The sequence below is a fragment of the Narcine bancroftii genome, chromosome 9 (genome assembly GCF_036971445.1).
Source record: "Narcine bancroftii isolate sNarBan1 chromosome 9, sNarBan1.hap1, whole genome shotgun sequence".
NCBI lineage: Eukaryota > Metazoa > Chordata > Chondrichthyes > Torpediniformes > Narcinidae > Narcine > Narcine bancroftii.
Genome location: NC_091477.1, coordinates 21530412 through 21552812, shown reverse-complemented (window position 1 = coordinate 21552812; position 22401 = coordinate 21530412). Strand labels below are relative to the sequence as shown.

At 42.3% G+C, this 22401-nt stretch overlaps 1 protein-coding gene across 26 annotated transcripts in view; it reads left to right on the top strand.

Annotated features, from left to right (window-relative positions):
- LOC138743264 (follistatin-related protein 5-like) overlaps positions 1-22401 on the top strand; it is a 795256-nt gene that overhangs the window by 26928 nt on the left and 745927 nt on the right. For 2 of the 26 annotated variants that reach the window (XM_069898285.1, XM_069898284.1), the window contains one exon: positions 8797-8941. The exons of the other annotated variants lie outside the window; for them this stretch is intronic. The gene's annotated coding sequence lies outside the window, so the exon portion shown is untranslated. The remainder of the gene's footprint in view (positions 1-8796; positions 8942-22401) is intronic. 26 annotated transcript variants of the gene reach the window in all.

The following is a 22401-nucleotide window of genomic DNA, read 5'->3' as shown; positions in this document are numbered from 1 at the left end:
AAATTATTGAGGTGTAAAAGCATAACAGAATCGCCAATTTTGACAAAATGCATCTGGTGCTCCTGTTATGGTCTTCCCTACATTGAAGAGACTGGACACAGATTGGGAGATGGTTTCGCTAAACACATTCATCCTAACTGGAGCAATGGCGAGATTCTCCCTGTGGCCAACTGATGCGCAGTACATAACTCATGAGGCAAAGACTAAGTCACTGACTTGCAGGCTTTTATTCACAATGGATTGGGACCTCATCCTGTGCTGTGACCCAGGCTTTCTGGGGAAAAGGATCAAGGTGTTTGAGCAGTGGTTCTCAACTTTTTTCTTTCCACTCACATACCACTTTAAGTAATCTCTTTGCCATTGGTGCCCTGTGATTTGTATGGGATACTTAAGGTAGTATGTGAGTGGGAAAGGAAGGTTGAGAATCACTGCTCTAGACCCAACTATTACTGAAATATTTTGCTTGAGAAAAATTGTCATTGGCCCATTTCGTTTCGAGTTTTGAAACCATGCACATAACGAGTCAATTAGGGACAATTAAAACAGTGGTTTTCAAACCTTTTCTTTTCACCCACAACAAGATACATATAATAAATTTGGAACATTAGATGGTTTCAGTTATCTGCATTTATTTATCTGTATTTTATTTGTACTAATCTTTTATTAATCTTTAAAACATTAATATTTTGTGCTAAATGAATCCCCTTGACTCTCTTTACAATATCAATATTCTTTACCAATGCCAAGGGTCCTTGCAAATTGGTCCACCTACCCTCAGCACCCCCCCCACTTCGTTCTGGCCATAAAATATAACTTACATACTTTTATGTTCGCTACATAACTGAAACATTGATTATGTATCTTTGCTGTGTGACTTGGTGAGTTTCTCCAGCACTTTTGTGTAAACAAAAAGCAAATTTGAACTGTCCTGATAGTAAATTGTGATAAGATTAGTGCAGAATTCTTAAAATCCATTCAGGAGAATATTTATAGTTAATGTCAGAATGGCTTTTCCTTATGACAGGAGGTGTTACAGACTCATTTAAGGGAATCGATCAGCTGGAAATAATATCAAAGGAAAAATGTTTTGTTGGTAATGATCATGCCAGAAAGATTTAGTGTGGTTATACAAAACAACATACAACATACATAGATGAAAGCAAAGTGTTTTAAATTGGGGCAGGTTAATTCTACTTGAGATGCGATTCAGCAAAAATATATTGGGAATGTTGCCTAAAGCTAAATCAATGTCAAAGCTCTAAATGAAATTCAAGTGAAGATTCAGAATAAACATAGAAAGGGAAAAGGTAAGATTTTAAAATACAGAGCCTTATAGATGTTGAAGATCAGAGGGAATAGTTTAAGGCACAAAGCAGGAACTGATGAGTAGAGGGACCAGACCAGGGCTTGGGTTAGTGGAGCCAAAGCCTAGAGACTAGTTTCCCAATGTAAATATATGTGTGTGTGTGTGTGTGTGTGTGTGTGTGTGTGTGTGTGTGTGTGTGTGTGTGTGTGTGTGTGTGTGTGTGTGTGTGTGTGTGTGTGTGTGTGTGTGTGTGTGTGTGTGTGTGTGTGTGTGTGTGTGTGTGTGTGTGTATTTTATATATATGTATGTAGTTGAAGTTTTCGAGATCTTTCTAAAATTCTGCTGAAAATATTAAAATGCGTGGAGCATAATTCCAGCTTATGGAATTCTGAAGCAAAACGACAGCACTTTACAATCCTGAAATGTACTGTCATCACTAAGAATGTTTGCACAATGACGCTGCTTCAAAATACCGAATTTCATAATTTGTTCATGACAATAAATTCTGATTTTGAAGTATATGGATATTGTGCCCCAGCTGCATGAGTTGTATCAATTGTAGAGGACACTGAGAAATATAAATGGTGGATTTATTCAAATTGGATCAGATGAAATACTAGTACCTCTCAAGTCCTTCCTGTCTAGTTACATACTTTGAAGGCATATTATCAAGGATATGATTCATGAAATACCAAATGCTTGCTGGAAAGCATCACTATGAATGATCTGTGAAACCATCCCTTCCACAACCTCTGTCAATGGGCTTTTTATCATAAGCTTTGGTAAACATGTGTTTAATCTCCTCACTTGTCAGGAAGGTGCAACAGCAGGCTGCACTTCCTGAGAAGACTTAAGTGGGCAACATTACCGGACACCATCATGTCAACCTTCTACAGCAGCTCTATCGAGAGCATTCTGGCCCGCTGCATCATAGTGTGGTACGGTTTCTGCAGGGAAATGAATTGGAGGTAAACCCACAGGACCATAAAAGTGGCAGAGAGGATCTCTGGAGTCTCCCTCCCCCTCCCCCCCCCCATCTCAACGTGATCTACTGGGATCAATGTCTGAAGAGGCAGCGCAAAACCACTGAGGACCCCTTCCACTTTGCACATAGCATATTTCAGCTGCTCCAATCAGGAGAGAGATACGGGAGGATCAGAGCCAGCACCACCAGGCTGAAGAACAGTTTCTTCCCACAGGGAGTGAGAATGCTGAATGACCAAAGGAACTGCTCATACTAACCATCTTAGACTCTCATATTCATGAAACTGTGGAGGCTCACCACTAGGAAGGTGAACCGGCCCCGCTTGTAAGCCACACGGCGGGGCAGCCAGCCAAAATGGCACCATCGGGGGTTTTCCCTTCCTCCCAGCACGGGCCTCAGAAGCCTGTGCTGGGGGACAACATGACACCCGGGTGATATCAGCGCCCTCCAGCATGGTTCTCAGCCAGGTCCAGGCTGGGAGTATAAGTGCAGCCCAGGCCGCAATAAACCAGTCTGCTCACTGAGCTCAACCCATCTGATTGTGTGTGTTCTTTCAGGAACAGTGTAGCTGCCGCTACAATTGGTGACCCTGACTAGTTGAAACGTCTTTGAACCCATCATGAGCGAGCCTGGGATCAGTGCTATAGCTGTGAAACTGCCTGAATTCTGGGTTTAGGAGCTGGAGACCTGGTTCGGCCACACGGAGGCTCAATTTCACCTCTGCCAGATTTCGTCCGACACAACCAAATTCTACCATGTGGTCACTGCCCTGGACCAGGCCACTGCCGGACGCGTGCTGCACTTCGTTCAGCACCCACCCACCGAAGACAAATACGAGACCATCAAGCAAGTGCTTACCGAATCCCTCGGACTATCCAAACACCAGCGTGCCGCTCGGATGCTGCTCCTCGACACCCTGGGGGACAGGTCCCCAATGGAGCTGATGGAAGAGATGCTCGTGCTCATGGGTGAGCACACCAACTGCCCACTCTACGAGTGCATTTTCCTCATCCATACGCCTGGGGACATCCGGCCGCTGCTGGTCCAGGAAAGCTTCACGGACCTGAGGAAGGTCGTCCAGAAGGCCCAAGAGCTATGGCTCGCATGATTTCCGTAGTCTTCAGCTGTCCAGCAGGTCACGAGGCATGGGTACGACCACGCCAAGCCTACCCCAAGCTCTGCGGTAGAGCAGCTGGCCTCTGCAGGGGCCCCCAAGAGCATAACCAAGGCCACAGCATCCGCTCCAGGCCTCTGCTTCTACCACCAGCACTTGAGAGCCAAGGCTTGGAAGTGTCGTCAGCCCTGCTCGTTGCAGGGAAATGACCAGACTAGCTGCTGTTAATGGCTGCGGCGGCTGGCCAAGGACACAGCCTCTTCTACCTGCGTGACTCAGTCAGCGGCCAGCGGTTCCTCATTGACACTGGAGCCCAGATCAGCATCATCCCGGCCACGGCCGTTGAGTCCAGGAACTGACCTCATGGACCTCCTCTCTGTATGGCCAATGCAACAGAAATCCAGACATAAGGAGACAAGACAGTCCATTTCCAGATTGGCCAACAAAGTTTTGCATGGAGGTTCACCATCTCGACCCTCCCGACCACCATCCTGGGTGCAGACTTCTTCCTCGCACACGAGCTTCTGGTGGACATTTGAGGTAGGCGCCTGGTGGACTCCCGTACCTTCCAGGCCATTCGCCTTGATGCCTCCCACTCGGAGCAACCGCAAATGGCCATGGTCAACACACCAGAGACGAGTTCCAGAGAATCCTGGATGAGTTCCCAATACTCCTCAAGCCACAGTTCTCCGCTGCCTCGCTGCGCCATGGGGTGTTCCACCACATCCCCACCCAGGGCCCACCGGTTCATGCCAAGGCACGCCGGCTCCCGCCTGACAAGGTCCAGGTGGCGAAGGAGGCGTTTTCGCACCTGTTGGAACTGGGCATCATTCGGCGGTCCGACAGCCTGTGGGCCTCGCCACTCCACCTGGTCCCAAAAGCCTCTGGTGGCTGGCATCTCTGCGGAGACTATCGATGGCTCAACGAGGCAACAGTTCCTGACTGTTACCCCATCCCTCACATCCAAGACTTTACGGCCAACCTGCAACGTGCGACGGTTTTCTCCAAAGTTGACCTGGTGCGTGGATATCACCAGATCCCGGTGCACCCTGAGGACATACTCAAGACGGCAATCATCACCTCCTTTGGCTTGTTCGAATTCCTGCGCATGCCGTTCGGGCTCAAGAATGCCGCTCTGACCTTCCAATGCCTCATGGACTCTGTGGGCAGGGACTTGGATTTCATCTTTATTTATTTGGATGACATCCTTGTCACCAGCAAGGACCGGGCGCAACACAAGGCCCACCTACGCGCCCTTTTCTCCCGGCTGGCCGACTTCGGCCTTACCATCAACCTGGCCAAGTGCCAGTTCGGGAAAGAGTCCATGCAGTTCCTGGGGCATATGATCACAGCCGAAGGAGCCACGCCTGCCGCTGCGAAGGTCGCCGCTATCAGGGAGTTCCCACGCCTGGACAGCCTCAAGGGGCTGCAGGAGTTCAAGGGTATGGTCAACCTTTACAACCGCTTCATCCCGGGAGCTGCATGCATCATGCAGCTGCCATTTACCCTCATCGCAGCCAAGCACAAAACATTCGCTTGGTACCCAGAAGCCTGCACCACATTCAAGGCCACCAAAGATGCCCTCGCGAAGAAGGCCACCATGCTCGCCCACCCGTACACCAACCTGCATGTGGTACTCTCTGTCGATGCCTCTGCCACAGCCGTTGGTGCCGTCCTGGAGCAGCAGGTGAATGGACATTGGAAGCCGCTGGCATTCTTCAGTCGTGTGCTCCACCTGCCAGAACGCAAGTATAGTGACTCTGACCTTGAGTTACTGGGCATGTACCTGGCGGTGCGGCATTTCTGATATTTTTTGAGGGGAGAACTTTTACCATCTTCACCGACCACAAACCCCTCACCCAGGTGCTCGCAATGGCAAAGGATCCTGGTCGGCCCGCCAGCGGCATCACCTCTCCTTCATGTTGGAGTTTACCACCGACATTCGGCACAAGGTGGGGAAGAACAATATGGTTGCTGATGCACTCTCGTGACTGGCCATCTGTGTGCTGACGGCCAGCCTCGACTTTGACCAGCTCGCCCGGGACCAGACGTCTGATGAGGAGATGAGGGTCTTCAAGACCGCCATCACGGGCCTACGGTTCTGAGACCTCCCGACTCTGAGCGGCGAAGGCACCATTCTGTGCGATATCTCCATGGGCATCCCGCGACCAGTGGTCTGCCAGCAGAGGCGCAGGCAGATCTTCCGTCACATCCACGACCTTTCACATCCATCCATCAGGTCCACGGTCCGGATGGTGGCAGAACAGATCGTATGGCATGGGCTGTGGAAGCATATCGCGGGCTGGGCCAGAACATGCACCCATTGCCAGACATCCAAGGTGCACAGGCACACCAGGGCACCCGTACAGGAGTTCAAACACGTCCGGGAATGGTTCAGCCATGTTCACTTAGACATTGTCGGCCCCTTACCCGTTTTCCGGGACAACTTTTACCTGTTTACGATGGTGGACCACACCACTCGCTGGCCTGAGGCGATCCCAATGCCAGACGCCTCCACCGACTCCTGCTCCCAAACACTGTTGCATGGTTGGGTCACCCGGTTTGGCGTCCCAGGCCACCTCACCAGCCATCAGGGCACCCAGTTCACATCTGCGCTCTGGCCAATGGACTGGTCGAATGTCTGCACCGCTACCTTAAGTCGGCACTCATGGCCCACCTCACCAGTCCTGACTGGGCGGACGAACTGCCTTGGGTGTTCCTGGGCATCCACTCCACTCCCAAGGAAGATCTGCAGGTGTCATCAGCTGAGCTGGTCTATGTTGCGCCGCTGGCACTACCTGGTGAGTTTGTCAATGCACCTCACTATCCCTAGCTGCACTAACTACTTCCTCACCTCAGGGCACACTTGGACTCATTTGAACCCCCACCACTGCCTAGGCATGGCACCCACCTGTCTCATGTTCCCGGCGAACTGCTTTCTGCGGAGTACTTTTTCGTTCAGTGGGGCCTGACCGCAGCACCTCTGCAGCGACTGTATGAGGGGCCGTACAGGGTTGTACAGCATTCCGGCTCTATGTTCACGCTGAACATTGGCGGCAGGTGGGAGCTGTTTACCGTAGACAGGTTGAAGCCAGTGCACCTCGATCCCACTGAGCCCGTAGTCATAGCCCAGCCCAAGAAGCGAGGCTGCCCGGCAAAAAAGGACATTGGCGCTGGTTCTCGGGGGTGGGGGGTGGGGGGGGGGTTGTGCTGTATGGTGGCTCATCACTAGGCAGGCAAACCGGCCCCGCTTGTAAGTCACGTGGCGGAGCTGCCGGCCAAAATGGCGCCTTCTGGGGTTTTCCCTTCCTCCCAGCATGGAGCTCAGAAGCCCATGCTGGGGGACCACGTGATGCCCGAGTGACGTCAGTGCCCTCCAGCACGGTTCTCAGCCAGGTCCGGGCTGGGAGTATAAGTGCAGCCCAGTAGCCTGCAATAAACTAGTCTGCTCACTGAGCTCAACCCGTCTGGTTGTGTGTGTTATTGCAGGAGCAGAGTTTGTTTATTTATTTGTATATATGAATATTTGTCCTCATATGTATTGTTTGTCTATAGGTGTGTTATGTCTGGCTCTATGTCTGCATTGTTTTGCACTGAGGACCAGAGAATGCTTTTTCATCAGGTTGTACTTGTGCAATCAGATGACAATAAACTTGACTTGATCCCTCAAGTAAATGTCTGCATATTTTCACCTGTCAGTATGCTCATAGTTGTGTAATTGTTAATGTTCCATAATATTAAAACTACAGTACAACTCCAATGATCCAAAATGGTCGGGACTGGGCCTACTGCAGATAAATGATACTTGTGGATAAATGATACTTTTGGATAACTGGTCATTTTTTAAAAAAAAACAACCCAGTAGTAACAGCAAATCACTTGTAAGTGTTTAAAAGACAACAAGCAACAACAGAAGGCCTTTTAAGCATGAAATAATGTTTAATTCTCACCAAAAAACAATCTAAACCTGAACAAAATAAGATAAATCCAACACCAAAAACTTAAAATTCTATTCAGAGATTTTTTCCAAAATTCCAAAATTTTTCAAACTATGACCTTAGTTCAGCCCCCAAAAATTTCAGGTAACTGAGGATTTCTGATTGTTTCAGGTATACTCAGTTATCTGAAATTTTTTAGAGGTGAAATGATGCCATTTCGGCTTCAATTTTTTGGACAAATGTGGATTTTTGATTTTTCTGTAATTTTCAATTATCCATAAAAGAATTTTGGATAATCATAGTTGTGCTGTATTTGGCCCACATTGGCATTTTCATTGTTTCATTTAGTGGAAGAAGTGCTCGGGGAAGGAAACAAATTCAGTAGGATGCTACATCAGCTCGTGTTTTGCTGCCATGTGCAATGCTGTTACTGTAAAAAAAATGCAGAGGAGAAACTGAGATGGTGACATATCTTCCCCAATTGCCATTGCCATCTGATGAATGAGGATCCAAGCTATATTCAAACCATTCGTGATTGCACCAATAAACTCTCCAGTTATTCTCCAACAGAGAAAATAGGGAATGTCCAACTTTTATAGAAGGGTTATACTCCCAGCTCCTTGCAATGTTGGCTTCCTTTTAAGAACTTATAACAAATAGAATGCTGATCTTTCAGGTATATTATTTTTAAATTCATAAACAACTTGCATTAAGTTGGAAAGTGAATGATGAAGTGATTTGTCAAACTCTGCAATTGCAGAACTAGACATTTCTCTCCTTTCTTACTATGATGAATCTTGGGGCAATTTTAGTTTTGTTCTTAATAAGTACTGAAACACCCAATACAAATTGGTGTTGAATTGGTAATCATGCTCTGATATGCCAAAAGTAAGATAATGTAAATATCACTTGACTGCAATGGAGATACATTTCTCAATGAGCTTTTGAGACATATTATTTGGTATCAGAATGTAGGAATGTTATCCAGATCTGATACACAATACGTCAAGAAAGATTTAATGTTGACACTTGCTGAAATTAGAAAGTGTTCCTGTTCACAGTATGATGAGCTAAAAAATTATTTTTGAACAATTTATGAATGTTTTCCTATTTTGTGATATTTCTTACATTTACAACTTGTGTGCAACAAAGTGTATAATTCAATAATGATTGAAGATTCAGAATAAGGTGGCCTAGAAATTCATTAGCACATGGGTAAAGGACATTAAATGGGTGATGTGCAGCATTTTTATTTCATAGGCCACTTGCTGTAAAATTATACAAAGCCTAAAGAACTGTCTGCTATATATTGGTCCTCATGATGTGAACATAAGACATAAAAACTGGAACAAGTTATTCAGCCTGTTTTACCTGTCAATATGATCTATGCTACTTTCCTGCACCGGCTTAGTATCACTTGATCTAAACAACTAAAAATCTAATATCCCTCCAGAGTCTCTGGGATGGAAAATTCCAAAGATTTGCTTCCCTTTTGGTGAAGAAATTTCTCCTCATGTCAATCTACTGGCCTTGATAGTGGGTTGAAGACAGCCCAGAGAGAGGAAACATCATGGCTACATCTACCCTGTCAAACACTGGTAAAATTTTGTAAAGTCTTTTCTCTGCACATTCTGCAATGGTTTACTGTGGGCTTGCCTTGTGATTTGCAAGGGCACCTAATGAGTGGGCTGGCAATCTGGGCAGGGATGGTTACTGGGTATCATTCAAGGAGTAACATGATTTTGAAAATTGTTTTTGGAGCACCAATAGGGGTGGGTGTTAGCCTCAAGGTCTGGTTGATGGTCACAACCAGAGCTGCTGGATGGTGAAATTTTTGAGTCAGGAAAAACCTAAGTGATTTGGGTTCTCAGGGTCAGATTTCATAGGCTGGGACCTGCTCCTGCAGTTCCTCTTCAACAATAAAGTACCTTCAAAACAGCTCGACTCAAGTAGCCTTAAACTTGTTCCTATCTTCTCCTTTAAATATGTTTTTAATTGATAATAAGAAAATATTGTGTCATTCAATATTTCATATTTATCTTTTAATTGATCAAATGTCATTAAAATATTACCCAAAAAACAACCTTTTATTCTTTCAATTCCTTTTCTTGACCATTGTGTTTGCTGTTTTGAATATATAATTACAGACACATTTATAGTTTAAAAATTTTTTACAAATATCTATATTATATTACAAAATAATAAAAATGAAAAAGAAATGTACAAATCAAAACAATGTTGGGAAGAGGATTTAAATATACAGATAAAAAACAAAACTTGGTCTGAACTATGTAATGATATTATGATAAATACAATAAGTATTTGGTATATGATACAATATAATTTGTTACATAGATTATATATTACACATCAAAAATTAAAAGAATGGAATCCCACATTATCAGATAAATGCTTCCGTTGTAATCAAGAAATTGGTACGTTACTACATTCAACTTGGACATGTGAGGAAGTAAAAAACTTTTGGGATAAATTGAATCTAATATTAAATCAAATAACAAAAAATAAAATACATGAAGATCCAAAAAAATTTTTCTATGAAGTAATATAAATGATAAAGGCAGAGTTAAAATTGGATAGATCTCAAAAGCAATTTATTATAATTGCTTTAGCAGCAGCAAAAAAAAATGCACAGCAACAACTTGGAAAATGGAAACATCTTTGAAAATCCAGTGCTGGTATATAGAAATAGATTGCTGTATTCCATTAGAAAAAATACCTATAATTTAAGAGACAATTTTTTGGGTTTAATTTTGGGGAGAGGAGAGGGAGGAGGGATGGGGAGAAAATGGAAAGAATTTATGTATGTAAAGCATATAGTTTTGAATTAGTGACTTATTAAATAAAAAATAAAAAAACAATACAGTGTACCTCACAGGCATTGCTTGCAGCTGCATGAATGGACCATATCATCTGTAACTATGATCCATGCCATGTGTATGCCTGGCCATGTCTTCTATGCACTTGGCCCATACATCTGTACACATATCAAGGCTGGCATGCTGTATCCTATCAATTGCATCATTACCCCCATTAACTCTTACTCGACGACACCGCCATCCTATAAACATAATGGCCACGACCTTCCCCAGTATATCACTTGTTAGTGCACTTCTGCTTCTTTTGATGCAGAATGTGGCATAAAACGAGGGATAGAAGCAATTAAGAAGTTAAAGAGAAGAGTTCACGTGCTTTTTTTTGTGTCCTAATGCTAGGCAAAATAAAAAACAATATCTTCTCAACATGCAAGCTGCTTGGTGTGGAGCAGCATTGTGTCATTGCTCTCCGCTCTCCCGGGTCTGCACCAGTGGCAGTGTTGTCATTACAGCAACTCTGGCAGCACCGCCATTTTGAATACAGTGAAATATGAAAATATTTTCAAAAGCTTTTAAAGCTAACATCAATAAATCATCAACAATCCCTTCATTAGTCACATTTAAACCTGTATCACTAAATTGTTCTTCATTACATAAGTAGGACACCATTTCTTTAAAATGTTTTATTCAGGTTGTGCTTTTAGTTCAAATTGTTTGCTCTTTTTACGATTCTTCCCTTTCAATTAATTCATGTACCTAAATGGATAAAACACATTTGACACAAAGGATTTGGTTGGCAATACCTAGACTGTTCTGAGCATGTAGTATGCAAGGCTCGTATGATACCATTCAGACGTCACACTTCTGGTGACCCTGCTTGAATGCACTGAAGGCACAGTGGAGCAGCATGTCACCACCATAATTTAATTAAACATGCAGACTAAAATCCAAAACCGAGCCAGCAGAGAATTGTTTGGCTGTGTCTCATTTTATGTTCCTTTTCCAATTTTGACAATTCAAAACGTTGATTTCCCCAACCGCCCTTTCCTTAAAATTCCAATGAAGACAGATCTTGTACCCTGGTATTTTAGAGTAGGAAATGCACATATACAAAATATGAGGACCTGCCAAAAACATTTAGCCTTTAAAATTAAAACAAAGTCGTATTTAAATAAGAACAAATTTCACAGCTATTTATTATGACCAAATGCAGTTCATGGGTGTCATGCTGTGCTAATATTTAAATCAACTCATAAACCCAAGTGGATAGCATGAGACCATTGTCAGAAGTGCCATCTTTCAGCAGGCAAATTAAAAGGAAGGTATGTTCTATCATTTTCCAGGTTAGTATCCACTAATTCTTAGAATTAATAGAGTCTCCAACACACAACTGTGATTCTTAATAAAACAAAACAAGTGAACAGGTGAATAAATTTTCAGAATTTTTCAGTTACACAATTCGTTATCTTCTATGCTGCATTTTTAAGTTGCGGAGCCCATACAAGAGATATCATCCTGTGATAGATGAAGAAGCTGTAGTGATATCCTGGCAGAATCCGAGGTGCTGGTGCTTGTGCAGACCTGCGGGGAGCGGAGAAGGAGCACTCCCTGTGGGTCCAACTGCCCAGTCCGTCTGCTGCCGCCTCTGTACAGTCTGTCAAAGGAACTGACAGTGGTTCTATTTATAAAATCCTGTGACTGCCGAGTCTGAGACCAAGATGGCGGTACCTATGATTGGCAGCATCCATGAACGGTTGTAGGCTTAGGGAAGCAGAGGACTGGCACGGGGCACCAGAAAAGGAGGAAGACTGCACCCCCCCCACCCCACCACTTGAGAAGGAGTAGCAGAGGAGATGAGTCATGGGACAGTCACCACAGCGGCAGACCTGTAGGGGGCTCTGATGCTGAAATAACACACAGGTGATAGGCTGTTGGTGACTTAAAATGAGGAACTGATGCAGGCTGCGAGCTGCTGGTGACTGTGGTCAGGAGTCTTGCACCAGGCTGTTGGTGACTGGCTGAAGGGGTACCAGTTATTGATTCCAGAGGGTGCCGAGGATGCTGGAAGCTTCCTGATCATGTTAGAGGTGTGCATCTGGAACTTGGGTTGCTGATGGTTTGGATTGAAGGCTGTATGACTGCGGAGACCATGGGAACACTGGAGGCGAATCCATGGACACTCAGTGGCTCTTGGAGGTGGTGGGGGGGGAGCTTTTTGCTTCTCTAACTCTGACTGCAAGGGACACTGGGCAATTTCTGCCTTGCGGTGCATTAAAAGAAATTTCATGTAAAATCACATTTTTTGTTTTGTTGCATGACAATATGTGGTGCGCTGTCGGTCAGAAGCAAACACACAAAACCAAAAGACTGTACAACAGGTTTTATTCGCCGCAAACTTCCACAGAGCCGGCTGTGAGATGTCCCTCTGTAAACTCTGGGTATGGCTTCGAAGGGCTGGCTCAGGCTTATAGCCCAGAGGGTGATTGACACCCGACCGGGTGGGGCTTGGTCGATTCAGGTCAGCTGATTGACAGCCAGCCAGGTGTTGTCTTGTCCCCATGCTCTTCTGTAGGTACAGAGGTTTCCCCCTGCAGTAGGCCAATGGTGTACCACCACACAATAAAAAATAATCTTGAAGAATCAGAATAAATTCTGAGGTCATATCACAGCAAAGAGATAATACAATGTGAGTATAGCTATAGAACCTCTTTACACTGTCTCTTCCTCAATCTACATCACAACCTCATGCTATGCTAAGCACTACTGTTCTTCAGCAACATAGCAGCAGGGGAAAGGGCTGGAGTAGTTTCAGCTTAAAATATGTCAGAAACGTCAAAGGAGCATTGAAAAAAAGCAGCTGTTGATTTAAAGCCACATCAGCTACCCTTTGAAACAGACTATTGTGAAATCCTGTGTGTCAAACCCCAATTGACTTTCAGTCTTTCAACTTTTATTTTTCTTTAAGAGGTTAAAGGAGAATTCACACGAAGTTCCCATGCAGAATGCCCTGTATTAAGGGACTGTAATTCCACGAAGAATGATGAAGGAAAGAAAAGCAATTTATCCACTCATGTCATTTGAATCAGAACCCAGCTGCTCAAGACTTGAATGTATTTTTGCCCGTAGGACTGAAGGCCTTTGTATACCAGTGGTTTTTTTCTGATACAATTTTTATAGGTAGCTTTGCTAAAATAAGATTGAATTAAATGTAATATTGTGCCCTTGCATATTTTTTGCTACTTCCTAATACAATAAAATCCCCATTATCCGGAATTTGAGCAACCGACCATCTCAAGCAACTGGCAACAAAACAAATTGTGGAAAATAATGAGGTAAAAAAATACCGAAGTTTAAAATTATTTCACCTTTCCATTTATTCTCCATTCATGCAACACATAGTCTCAAACAACTGGAAAACTCACTTATCCAACATTTACCAATCCCCATAGGTTCCGGATTCTGGCGTTTTACTGTAATTGGATTTGATATCTTGCAACTCCTCAGTCATTGGTGATGAATGATTTCTTTTCACCAGTTGCACTTTGCTTGCCTGCCAACTGTCACCTGTGTACAGTTCACAAGCAATCCATCCCAGCAGGAACATTAAATGTAATTGCGTTCTATGCTTCAGGACAGGGTAGCAGCCATTAATTGAACACTTTTGTGGGATTATTCTGGAGACAATGCAGAGGGAATTTCTTACTGATGCAACCCTGATGCAGGGTGTCAACCTGAAACACTGACCTCCACAAATGCTAGCCAATCAGCTAAATTCCTTCAGGAGTTTTTCATTGACCAGGGTGTTGCCCTGTTTGGAGTGAAATAGGCTGATAGAAGGATGTAAGATGATGAACAGCATAAATAGGGAGATTTTATATATCTTTTTCTTGAAGTCGGAGTATCAAAAATAAGTAAGCTTAGATTTAAGGGAAGAGAAAGGAGTTTTCGGGGGATCTGAGGAGTATGATTGTTACACAGAGACTGGATGATATCTGGAATGGCCTTGCCAAAAGTGGTGGCAGAATCAGATACAATTATTGTGTTTGAGGTATTTAGACAAACAGGCTTGGCTTAGAAAGATGGGTTTCTAGTGTGGGCAAAAGGGATTAATGTAGATGGGCAAAAAGGTTGGCATGTGGATGATTGGCTAAATGTTCCATTTCTGTGCTGTATGACCCCCATGACTCCATTGCTCTATGAACTCTAATTGCCCTGAATGGTAGGGAACATACATATGAGTAAGCTAATATTGTCCAAAGGTCAGTGAGGGTTAGCAAGTACATGAATTGACAAGGCTTGGCACGAGTTAGGATGTAGATAGTCAAGGTTTTGATAGAAGGATAATGAAAACTGACCTTTTGTGCAGTTATAGAGAATTTCTTTGGTGGGTTTGCAATGAATTTATATGGTGTTGTAAGAGGGAGATAAATCTGATTGGATGGCGGCGTGGAGAATCATAGAATCATAAAGTGTGGGACATGCCCTTTGGCCCACCTTGTTAATGCCGACGAAGGTGGCATACTGGGCTCGTCCCATTTGCCTACATTTGGTTCATATCCTTTTAACCCTTTCCTATTCATAACTGTCTTTTTAACATTATAATTGCACCCACTTTTATAGCTTCCTGAGGCATCTAGTTCCAGATACAGACCACCCTATCAATGAAAAAAAATTGCCCCAGGTCCCTCTTTAATCGCTCCCATTTCACTTTAAGCCTCCACCCTCTCGTTCCATCTGCTTTCGGGGAAAAAAGACTGTCAACATTTACTTTATCCATTCTCCTCATTATTTTACAAACCTCCAGAAGGTCAACTCTCAGCCTTCTACACTCCATGGAAAAAAGATGCAACATATCTAACCTCTTCTCCCAGTCCTGGCAGTATCCTGGGAGAATCTCTTTTGCATTCCTTCCAACTGTTGATATCCTTTCTACAGCTGGGCAAACAGAATTACACACAGTTCTCTGATTGTGGACTCACCAATAACTCAAAAAAGAGGGGCTCTGGCCTGAAATTTCAATTGGCTTATGCTTTCTATGGATGCTGTGTGATCTGATGGGTTCCTCCAGCACAATATACTGCACTAGATCCCACATCAGCAGATAATGTCCCAAATGTTGTACGTAATACCCTTCCCGACTGTGCCAATGCCTTCTTCATCATGTTGTCCACCTATGTCATTGCTATTAAGGAACTACTGTATGCTCCTCTAGCCCTAGATCTCTCTGTTCCACAACACTCTCCAAGCCAATTACTGTGAAAATCATACCCTGGTTTAACTTGTTTTGGTGCAGCACACAACACCAGTCAGAGTTAAATTCCATTTGTCATTTCTTGGCCCATCGATATCCTTTCTCACTGTCCACTTCATCTGCAAGTTTACAATTCAAGTTAACTACATTATCATCTAAAAGGTTAAGAAAGATGACAAAGAATATTGGACTGAGCACCAACCCATTCAGCACATCATTTGTCACAAGCATCCAGTCAGAAAAGCAACTCTCTGCTCTTCCCCTGTTTTGAATCCAATTGGCCAGCTTGCCTTGGATCCCATGTAACCTTTCAGAATAACCTGCCATGTAGGATCTTGCCAAAGGTATTGCTGAAGCCTATACTTACAATGTTCGCTACCCTGCAGTCATCAATCCTCTTGGTCAATTCTTCAAGAATTCTATTAGATTTGAGAGACATGATGTAACACACCCAAAACCACACTGACTCTCTCTAATAAAGGCCTTTTTTAAATTCTGGTGGTTCCAACACCTCAGGATTTCATCCAAGATACACCAGGAAAAAAAAAAAAATCATGGATTTGCAAGATCATAGCAAGATATGGAAACCGAATAAATGTGGATAAAAAAAAAATAAAGCATTCTCTCTTTAAAGAGACAGATTACAGCAGAGAGGGGAGACAGGAACTGACACAACAGAATGGCTAAACAGAACAGTGAATGTGGGAACTAAACAAAAGGATTTGACATTTTGCTGGTTTGAGGGAATGCAACTGAGAGAGCAACCAAATTGGTACTGTATCACTTCTTTTAATCACGTGGCCAGAGGGTTTCTGTTTCCCTGAGGAACCAGGGCAGTGTTGAGGTGTCTCTCCTTCTTTTAACTTCTTCTCCAGTTAGAAAGACTTTAATGCTTGTCCTCTCACATGGGCAAACAGCATAAGATTGAGAATTACCTTACAATTTCTAAAAAGTAATTTCAAGTCATCTGAGACAGTTGCAATATTTGTTCACCTAGTTGTATGTAGCCAAAATATGATGCACAACAATCCTGAAATGTACCTAAAACATAAAGTTGGTATCCAGCCTGCATTGCAACAATATCCCTGTGCCCTGTTTCTGGGAACGATCCATTTTGTCCAACTTTGACCATAGAATTTGATTGGCCCCTCTGCTGACTTTTGTCCTCATAACCAGTCAATTTCCTGGTGTTACTCACCAGCATTTTTAACCTCAATATCTTTCTTCCGTGTTATTCCTATTTGAGTGCCCTGAGACCTACATTGCAAACTTAAACTAGGGATAAGCAGCAGAGACAAATCTCCAGCACTCTGGAACTGAGGCCGAGGTGAAAGATTGGCCGTTGCTTTTTGAACAGAGGTGCAGGCTTGAGGAATCAACTGTTTCTTCTATTTCTTATATTCTGATATTTTACTGCTTTATAGTCCAAAGTTTTGAGATTCCTTTGGATTAAGATTGTCAATGTTCTGTGAATTTTGTCATCCTTACATTATAGATACAGTATCTTGCATTTATAGATAACACAAGAAAGTAAATCACAGTCCAGTATCATTTGCAACTGTTGAAAAATCAGAAGGAAAACCTACAGATGATGTAAATCTACAATAAAGCAGGAAATACTGGAGATCAGGCCAAATCTCTGGAGAGAGAAACAGAATTAATATTTCAGATCAATAACTTTTCATTAGAGCTAAAAATGTGAGAAAACAAGTGGGTTTTATGGTGCAGAACGAGGGAGGGGAAAACAGAATAAAGTGTGCATCATAATGGGTACAGTACAAGGCTGAAGAAAATGTTTTTAATGCTATCGACTTAATAGATAAATGAGGACTTTCTCTGAGGAATGGCAATAGGAATTCCCATGGTCTCAACATATGCCCGTCTCTATGTGGGGCATGTGGAATATTCTATGTTACAGTCCTACTCAGTCTCTTCCCTTAATTATTAACTGCCCCTTGATAGCTGTGTTGGAGCAGCTTCACCGCTCATGAACTTAAAAGCTTCAGTTCTCTTGATGCCAATTCCCAGTCTGCTCTCACTTTCTTATGGTCCATATCTTCCCTCCCTTCTCTCCTCTCAGGGGATAGGCTAACAAAGAGTGTTCATTACCAATCTACAGACATCCACAGCTAACTTGGCAATACTTCTCTCAATCTAATTCATATAAAGACTTCAATCCTCCCCATTTTCCCATCATCATTGCCTCTTTTCACACCAGTGCCTCTGAAAATGTGGTTTCCATTCTCCATTTCCTCTTTGCTTCACCATCAACCTGGCTATTCCTCACATAGGCTGCATCATCCTCTATAATTTCCACCACCAACAAGATTTCACTGCCAGATATATCTACCTCTCGATGTTCTGAAGGGACCCAGTCATTTGAGAATCCCTGGTGCACTCTTCCATCTTGACTAACCACTCCCTGCTTCATGGTGCTTTCCATACATCCACAGGAAACGCCAAACTTGCATTTTTACCTCATTGCTTTCCACCATCCAGTGTTCCAAGCAGTACATCCTGCTGAACAAGAAAGTCTGTAGAAGATGGAGTCAAGTGCAATAAACCTACGTGCTAGAGAAACTCAGTGGGCCATGCAGCTACCATAGAAAGTAAAAGGTGACCAACATTTTGGGCCTGAGCCCTTCGTTAGCTTTAAGCTGAAGTGGCAATTCCCTTGCGCTTCTTCTAACTGAATGTATTGTATTCCATGTTCATGATATGACTTCCTTCTTGGAAAATCCAGAGATTGGATGCATTGCAGACTGCAAGAGTGATTTACACATCTCGCTGCCTGTCACCATAATTCTCTGACCTATTCCCTTACTGACCTCTTGATCTCTGGCCTCCTGCATTGTTCCAAAGAGGTCTATGAAAACATTGATGCTACCGACTTCTGCTTCTCCCTCTCACAGTTTCTGCATAAAATTTTATAATCTTTTCCCCCATTAACTGCTCTTAATCATCTTCTGACTTAATATCACCAAATTTATTGTGTCACCTGGACAATCATGTTTTACACTTTATCACCAACATTCCCTTTGTTCTCTCCATGCTTTCTCTATCTACAATTTAAACTTTATACCAAATGAGGCAACTTTCCAACAAGCAGGTCACTTCGTGCACCTTTGATCTGGAGAAACATCCCAAGGTACCAAGAAACCAATAAACAGACACAAAACCAATGAAATGAGAATGAGAGAGAATTTATTAAAGTGAAGGTGTTAACATGGAGAGGGATTTTGGAGTGGATTCCAGAGGCAGTACAGTTGATGGCCTAAAGGACTCTTGCAAATGCTTAAAAGACTGGAGCTGAAATAATCTCATAGAAATTTTAGAGAGAGAATGAAAAAATAAAAAGAGTGGAAACTTTTAATATATGACTCACTCACTGCAGCTTAAATTTAGGTCAAGTATATATTTTAACTTACCTTATCTCATTTTATTTTCTGTGTGTGCGTGTGTGTGTGTGTGTGTGTGTGTGTGTGTTGCTAAAGCAGGCCCTTGGTGAAAAGGAATTTCTTGGGTTACACTATATAAAAGTATCTTAAATGCATTTGGGTGATTTGTAATCTTTTTATAGATAGTGATGGGAATAACATCCATTTATTTTATATTTATAGTATTTCTTTCTTGAAATTTGTGTTTATTTATTAAATACTTTATGTTTTTGCAGTATATTGGTTTGACTTATATGGGTGGGGATTAGAAGAAAATGAGACACACTCCATTGTAAGTGGTAATGTTATCAAAGCTCTCTGGGTTAATAGTCGATAGTTCATGTATACAGGGATTCCAGTACTTTTAAGAACAGAGTCTAAAATTTTGTAGGACTTTTGATATATTGGTCAATTCAATTTTAAACTGACCCCTCTCCCTTGACTCATTCTAGTAAACCTCCATTCAAACTTGAGAAGCACTTCTCTTTCTCATGACCATTAAATAACCTGCTTTCCAACAGGTTCATGCCATAATCAAACCTCCCACTTTCACTTTGACAGCCCATGCAGAGAATATAGGATAGATGTGTAGAGCTCGTTGAAAGAACCAAAGACTTGTTGATCCAAACCAAGGCTTTTATTAGCAAAAGACCGGAGCTCTTCACAGGTGGCCGACCAGTCCGGAATGATCCGACCTGGCTAGGGACACAAACCTTTAAGGCCCAGACAATAGGTGTGGCTTAGCTCTCAGCCAATCGCTGTAAGCACAGTCTAGATACAGTAACTATATACACTATGTACATTGGTGATAGATCTGTACTATCACAAGATGGGAAATCCCTGCAGTTTACAGGGCTGCTGAGATGGTCCTTATCCTTTTCTTTCCAAGTCTTCACTTCCTTTGTGTGGTGATTGGGAGTTGGTGATCCTCTTGATCATTAGAGGGCATCAGAGACGAATGTTCCACCTCAGGTTAGATGCAAAATGGATTTCCCATTAGGTTGTGAGTTGTTAATAAAATATAATTAATACAAATGAACCCAAGTTTCTTTATGATAATAAAAGAAACATCATATGGAAGCATGACTCGGTATCAGCGGAATCATAGAAAGTGTGAAGCTTCCTGACATTGTAAATTGGACTGGGAATATCAACCACAAGTGGCAGTTGTTCAAACAATGATTGGTGCTGTATCTGCAAGCCATTGGATTCGATAGGAACCTGAATGCATGGAAAATTGCACTGCTAATTACCGTGGTGGGACCTCAAGGACAAGAAGTTTTCAACTTGTTTGTTTTTGCTGAGGCAGATGACCAGGGCAAGTTTGGCAAGGTTATCGAGATGTTTGATGAACATGTTCACCAAAGGAAAGTGAAACATTTGAGAGGTATATGTTTCGCTAGCGTATGCAGCTGCAGGCAGAGAGCTTAGATGTTTTTTTTAACAGGCTTGAAATTGAAAGCAAAAACATACAATTTTGGATTGCTGTTAGATTCGAAGATCTGTGATGAAGTTGTGTTCAGAATTATTGACAAGAAAATGAGAGGGAGGTTGCTATGAGAGACGGAACTTACTTTAGCTAGAGCTATGGAAGATATGCCACGCCAGTGAATTAGCTCTGCAGCATGTGAAAAAGGATCAGTGAGAGAGCAAGAGCCAGTAAAAATGAAGGCACAGCCATAGCAACAGTGTCTGAACACAGACATAAACAGAGAACAAGACAAAGGAAACAACAAAAAGATGGTGAGACATTCAATTGTAAACGATGTGGCACTCAACATGCACCAAAACATTGCCCTGCCTATGGAAAAGTCTGTAATAAGTGGAAAGGGCAGAATCACTATGCAAAGCAATGTTTTTTCCAAATGGAAACAAAACAGAAATGAAAGTGTGCACACTATAGAAGAAATTGATAAATTCTTCATGGGCATGGTAGTGCAGGAAGCTTTCAAACCAACAGATACTGAATAGCCAAGAGTGAACAGAGTTGAGCAGGACAACTGGTCTGTGTCATTGCATACAAATGGAGTAGATATTCCTTTCAAGCTGGACACAGGGATAAAGGCCAATTTAATCTGTGAGTGCAACATCAGGACAATGAAGATAAAGCAACACATCCATCCAAATTCTGTTTGGCTCAATGGGCAGTGCATTGACATGAAAGACACATGTAGACTCTGTTTCATCTTGTATGTGTGACCTCTTAAGACAACACATGGATGAAGGAAAAGGTTCTTTAGTTTAAAGTTGTAAACAGCACCATGAGGTACGCCATGAGGGTGTTAGCCTCCATTACAGATCTGCATACTCTGTCTCCTGCTCTGTGTCAACCCCCTGGTGCCAGCCAAGTATAATCAAATGGAAACTATAGTCAAGGCCTTGCTAGTTTTCTTTGTATAACTGCAATTTTAACTTTAACATCAGGAACTTACATTTTTATGATCTCAATTACATATATTTCCTATGAGCACTGATAAGAATTTAATTGATGTAATTTTTAATTTACAACCTTTCTATAATGGTTCAATATCTAACATTTAAGATATGTTTTTGGGAATAAGAGAGGTTCCCCCAGATAAAATTTAAAAAGCCTGCGAACAGGACCTATAGCTTTTAATTCCTGAAGAACCTGGGAATATAATTTTCAAATTGGTTAATACCTCTTCTTTATGTGTCTGCCACTCTCTCCTACAACTTAAAGTAGTCCATAGGGCTCATATGTCCAAACTCATGCTTTCTCATTTTTATGTGGATGTATCTCCTCATTGTGATAAATGCAACAATGGAGAAGCTTCATTAAATCAAATGTTCTAGACATGGCAGAGACATGAAAAATAGGAGATCAAAGTATTTCAAACTTCTTCTGCACTTTTTAAAGTTAATTTTAAGCCAAATCCCTTAACTTCTCTATTTGGTATTGTTGGAGAGAGTGACATAATGTTAATGACATCTGAGCTATATATGTATTAGCTTTTATTTCTCTTATAGCTAGGCAGGGGGTGTTGCTCAAATGGAGGGATGTTACCCCACCTCATCATGCTCAATGGCGACGTGACGTCATGTCATGTTTAAACTTAGAGAAGATTAGATGCTCAATTTCTGATTTGAATGTAAATTCTCATACACTGTGCGGACCCTTTTTGATTTACTTTTATAATCTTTGATTTGTTATGAAGGTAGAAATGTTGACTAATGAGGTAATTTATCACTTTGATGAGCATTCTGTCTTTCTTTTCTTTTTTTTTGCCAAACAGCCTCCTTCTTGGTTGTGGGTTTAGATTTTCCCTTTTTATAATAAAATAATATATCAATACAATATAACATGTTTGATTAAAATGTGGGGTACCTTGGATCAAATTATGTGACTTAAGTGTAATGTATCATTTTGAATTTTAATATATGTACTCTATTTTTGGATATGAAATTTCATTGTTAATAAAAATATTGAAAAAGAACAATAAACTCAATCAGGGACTCATTTAAGAAAAAAAAACATTACTGCTGACATCTCATTCCAGGGAACCAGCGTCAGTGCA